The sequence below is a fragment of the Pongo pygmaeus genome, chromosome 10, assembly GCF_028885625.2.
Source record: "Pongo pygmaeus isolate AG05252 chromosome 10, NHGRI_mPonPyg2-v2.0_pri, whole genome shotgun sequence".
NCBI classification, from domain to species: Eukaryota; Metazoa; Chordata; class Mammalia; order Primates; family Hominidae; genus Pongo; species Pongo pygmaeus.
In genome coordinates, this window is record NC_072383.2 from 22,428,375 (window position 1) to 22,434,374 (window position 6,000).

The following is a 6,000-nucleotide window of genomic DNA, read 5'->3' on the forward strand; positions in this document are numbered from 1 at the left end:
GCCAAATGCCTTATGCTTTGTAGTTAATTTTCTAACAGAAGATTTCATTGTACATTTAAAATCAGAATATATATATGTATATGCAGACAAAGATCAAGATCACATAATAAGAACAGAACCGATAATAAACCTTCTATCAATCTAGCAATAAGTAGAACACAGCCATGGTTCACACTGCACGGTGATTTTCATTGCTTCCCCAAAAGCAATCTAGGTAACAATGCACTAAACCTTAGAAAACTAGTTTCCTTTATCTAAGATTAATTACTCCTGTTCAGAGAATGATATACTCTGATTCTATCAGATGCATAATAAGAAACATAACCATTTTCAATTGTGAAAGAAATTCTAATCAATATAGATATAAAATTCTCAAAAATATTTATTTCTGTTGCTCTGTCAAGATTTCTGAAGCTGCTTAGAGATCAGCCAGATTAAAAATTTTTAATTTGGCAAAGATAAATAAATCTTTGCTCAGCTTATCAAAGAAAATTCTGCAATAGACAATGCCCAATTTAATTTTTTTAGGCTGATATAATCTACGTGTAGCTTCAAAAACCAGGTGACTGTAAGAGATAAACAGATACAGTTAGTAATCCTTTTTTCAATCTAGATAAAATTGTAAGGTATATTTCTCAGAAACTGGCAAAATGAAAATTCTAATAACTAACATATTCTTCTGTAAAAATTTTGATTGTTTGCAACAAACTTGAAAGAAAACCAACTTAACAATTGACAGTAATTTTTGATATTGCAACACAATTTGAATTTTGACATATAACTATAGAGGGTTCAAATAACCAAGTGACATTACTGTAGTAAAATGCCTTCCCTCAACAACATCTTCATGTAAACACATTTCCTAGTGCTTACCTCTATAAAATAATAACAGAACTGATAATACCTTGTATCGATCTAGCAATAAGCAGAGCACAGCCATGGTTCAACATAGCACAGTGACCTTCATAGAGAAAAGATAAAACCAGGGTTTCTGTAAGTGAAAACTGCCTTTCCAGATCAGGTGCCAATAGATTTCAAGAAAGAAACACGGGCCCATGCACAAGACAGTGCTTCAAAAGACAGTGTCTATGTATGTCTTTCTTCCCATTCTGGTCAGCTTGCCTTAGTGGCTCAGCAACAATATGAAATGTTGGGTCAGTGCAGTGGGCTGTGATCCCAGCACTTTGGTAGGCCAAGGTGGGCAGATTATTTAAGTCCAGGAGTTTGAGACCAGCCTTAGCAACATGATGAAACCCCATCTTTACACACACACACACACACACACACACACACACACACATTAGCCAGAAGTGGTAGTGCATGCCTGTAGTCCCAGCTACTGGGGAGGCTGCGATAGGAGGATCTCTTTAGCTCAGGAGGTAGAGGCTGCAGTGTGCTGTGATCGTACCACCACACTCCAGCCTGGGTGACAAAGAGAGACTCTGTCTCAAAAATACACAGACACACACACACACCAAAAAACAAAAAAACAAGAAAAAGAAATGTGCAGGGAGACATACTGCAGTTAGAGCAAGCTATTCCTGAACAAGGTGATACATCCACGTCCATAAAATCAATTGTGCACAGAGAAGAAAAAGTGCTTAGAATGCTGGTCCTGGGGAATAGTAAATTATCCCATCAAGAGGCTTGTATAACAGTTTTTTTCTTCAGATATTTAGATATTTCTCAACACCTGGGAGTGGGTGGTACACTCGAGCCACTAATATCAATGGCTAGAAGGATTAATTCACATAAAATAACAGATCCTTCCACTAGTATTTCACTAACAATTGCTTACCATCTCGTCAGGAAGATGATGATAGTAACATAGCAGGCACTTTACAAAGCACCATAAGTGTGCTGTGAAATAACCAAGCTAGTCCCATTAAAATCAGGAACAAATAAAGGTTTCCAGCTAATATCATTATTATTCATCACTGTTTTGGTATTTCTTGCATTAGCTAATACAAGAAAATGAGAGAATGAAAATAATACATAAATATGGTAAATTAAAAAACAAAATATATTTAATTATAGACAATTACTAATACTTGTAAATCACAAAAAAGGTCCTATATTGTAATTAATAAAAGAATTTGATACAGCAACATGATACAAAATATATAAAACCAAAGGCTTTTCTTTATACTGGCAGTATAATACAAAAATTAAAATAAAAATAAAATATCATTCACAATAACAATCGAACTATAAAGTACCCCAGAAAACTTTAACAAAAATGTGCAACTGTATGAAGAAGAATGCAAAATTTTATATTAAAGATTACCTTGCATGAATTAAGAAAAACTATCATGCTTACTGGACCAAAAAACCCCATAATATTATTAAAACCTTTATCTTTCCTAAATAAATATAAATATGTAATGCAATTTTAATCATGATTTTATTGAGATACTAATTTTTATTTGAATTTTCCTTTATGATTTTAAATGATTTTTAATTTTAATTACTTTTTATTTGGTTTATTTCTACTTTCTTGTTTGACTTTAAATTTTATATGGAAGAATAAATATGTAAGATTTACCTAAAAATATTGAAAAAGATGATAGGAACCTGACATAGGATACTAAAGCCTTCTGTGATATTAATTTGATTAAAATAGCGTGTTATGACCACAAAAAAAATGTTAATGTACAAAACTGAGTTTATACTTATATCCAATATAAATATAAATGAAAATGTATTATATGATAAATACTTCAGCAGAAATATACGTATACATAATAAATATATAATAGCTCAGCAGAGAAAGTATAGCTTCTTTAATAAATGAGTTTATAATTATAATTAGATCTTCATTCAGCAAGAAAATAGTGATATTCCTGCATAATGCTATGTTTAAAGATGAAAAAGAGCAATGGATTAGGGATTTTAATGTTAAAATAAAATGTAAAAAATATGTGAAAAATAAGAGTAATGTTAGGTTAAAGAAAAACTTTTTTTAAAAAGACAAAAAAAAAAAAACAAGAAACTATAATGGAAAAAAATTGTAGAGTCTACTTCTTTAATAGTACAAATTTATACAAAGGCAAAAAGTACCATAAATAAGTTTTTAAAAAATAGAGAACATGTTTGGAAAGTATATGAGAGGTAAGCTTTATAACTTTAATGTAAAATAGAGAACTTCTACAAATTGAAAAGAAAAAGCAAACGTGGGTAAAATGTATGAACTGGGGTTTATAAAAGAGGAAAATGCAAATAGACAAAAATTATTATAACCTTTTTATAAAAGAGGCTAAATCTCACTGGTATCCAAGGAAATGCGATTGAAAAGTAGCATAATACCCTCATTTTTGCATATAGTAAATTAAAAAAAGTTTGAAAGATTTATCACATGCAATGGAATGGAGTGGAGAAGTGATGGGATTGCATATTGCAGTACACAATGTTTCTGCAATTCCACTTTTAGAAATCCATTCTGCAGAAATAGATATTCTTATCTAAGGATTTATGGACTAACCATGACTTAGATATACATACTGACCTAGAGGGATGTCCATAGTTCATAGTTAAATAATTACAGCAACAAGTCAAGATATGTATGTAATGATGATCTTATATTTGTGAGTAAAAGTTGTGGGGGAGCATATGTGTATAATTACATAAATCATGTACGTTTTACATGAGCATAGAAAGAAATGTAAAAAGATATGCCCAAAATTGACTTTTTTATATACTCTTCTGTTACTTAGCTTTGAAAAAGTAATGTTCTCATTTTTGAATTTTAAAAGAAAACTCCAATAAAATGTGTATATGTGAGTGTTAAGTGTGTAGATATGTATGTTATACACAACTAACATTCTAAGGTTTCCAGAGAGAGAGAGAGAGAGAGACATGTGAAGAACACAGGGCTTGATCAGAATTTGAACGATGGTTGTGGAAGAACTGGATAAACAAAAAGGGACTTTCCAGGCCAATGACAAGGCAGGAGGAAAACATTATCCGGAATCATTTAGATGTACTTCTAACGCTCCAAGCCACTTGTAACTACATATTTGAAAACTCAAAATGTAAATCTGTATCTGTGTATGCATAAACAAACAATATTATTACTACCGCACAAAACAAATCCTGCGTTAAATAGAATTGCCATTGCTGTCAGGAATGTATAAACAAGATAATTAGAAAACCCAAATTGTCTTATAACTAAGCATTAAATCTCCTTATATTTTTCCAAGTAAAAATGACTGAATTGCAACCCACAACAACCCAAACAAATGAAGGACTTTTACCTTAGCATTCACCAACATCACCATTCCTTGTTGCTTCCATACTGTAAGACCAACAGATTTTTTAAAAATTACATATTGAGTAGCCAGTATGAATAAGGCACCTCAAACGTGTAAGCTGCAGCTTCTTGTTCATCAGAGAAACAGAGTTGTAAGTAAAAGAATCTTTGTTTATGTAAGTTTTAATCCTTTGGTTAAGTTTCTTTGGCTCTGATGGTTGCATAAAACAGGTTATAATCTTGGGAACAGGTTCTAAGATTACTGTACTCACTTGGAACCAGAGGCTCCTCCTTGCTGTTTTTTTTTTTTTTCCTTTGGTTGTTGTTTTTTCAAACAGTTAACTCTTATGTGGCCTTGGCTCCGATATCCTGTTGAAAAACCTCAGTTAATGGCACTAAACTTTGCTGAGCCTCAATTTTCTCAGATTTTTTCTTTTGTGATTTAGGCACCTTTAACAAGTCTCTTGTAAATCAAAGATAATATGTTAATTTACTCATTGAGTAAACTGACACACATATATTTGAGAATGAGTTCAATTTTCAGTGCAGCTGGATATCTAAGAAAAAAATGACACCAAAACGGGAATAAGCTTGAAAACAGAGTTGATGTAGACAAGGATGTTCATTTCCATTGGATGCCACTGACATTTTTGAACAGTAGACTGAGATGCGAAAACCAGTATCTACAGATTATTATATCAGTAACTTTCTAGCTGGATGGGATGAGTAAAAGATTAGGGGCTATGTAAAGTAATTAGGTGGTCATATCCAGGTGTAATTTGTAATGGAGTGGATAAGATAGTTGGATTTATTTATTTTATTTTATTTTATTTTATTTTATATTCCAGGATACATGTGCAGGGCATACAGGTTTGTTACATAGGTAAAAATGTGCCATGATGATTTGCTGCACCTATCAACCCATCACCTAGGTATTAAGCCCCACATGCATTAGCTATTTATGCTGATGCTCTCCTTCCTCCCCGCTCCCCGACAGGCCCAAGTTTGTGTCGTTCCCCCCACTGTGTCCACATATTCTCATTGTTCAGCTCCCACTATTAGTGAGAAACGTGGTGTTTAGTTTTCTGTTCCTGCATTAGTTTGCTGAGGACACTGGCTTCCAGCTCCATCCATGTCCCTGCAAAGGACATGATCTCATTCCTTTTCATGGCTGTGTAGTATTACATGGTGTGTATATACTACATTTTCTTTATCCAGTCTATCATTGATGGGCATTTGGGTTGATTCCATGTCTTTGCTATTGTGAATAGTGCTGCAATGAACACACACATGCATATATCTTTATAACAGAATGATTTATATTCGTTTGGGTGTATACCCACTAATGGGATTGCTGGCTCAAATAGTATTTCTGGTTCTAGATCTTAGAAGAATTATCACCCTGTCTTCTACAATAATTGAACCAATTTAAATTCCCACCAACTGTGTAAAAGCATTCCTATTTGTCCACAACCTCTCCAGCATCTGTTGTTTCTTGACTTTTTAATAATCACCATTATGACTGGCATGAGATGATATCTCAATGTGATTTTGATTTGCATTTCTCTAATGATCAGCGATGTTGAACTTTTTTAAATGTTCGTTGACTGCATAAACATCTTCTTTTGAGAAGTGTCTGTTCATGTCCTTGGCTCACTTTTTAATGGTTTTTTTTTTCTTGTAAATTTAAATTCCTTATAGAGTCTGGATATTAGACCTTTGTAAGATGGATAGATTGCAAAAATTTTCTC

The 6,000-nt window shown here is 32.7% G+C and overlaps 1 protein-coding gene across 2 annotated transcripts in view; it reads right to left on the reverse strand.

Moving 5' to 3' along the window:
• SLCO1A2 (solute carrier organic anion transporter family member 1A2) overlaps positions 1–4,540 on the reverse strand; it is a 150,809-nt gene extending 146,269 nt beyond the window's left edge. For both annotated transcript variants that reach the window (XM_054442082.1, XM_054442085.1), the window contains exon 1: positions 4,254–4,540. The gene's annotated coding sequence lies outside the window, so the exon portion shown is untranslated. The remainder of the gene's footprint in view (positions 1–4,253) is intronic.
• Positions 4,541–6,000: the final 1,460 nt, after the last annotated feature.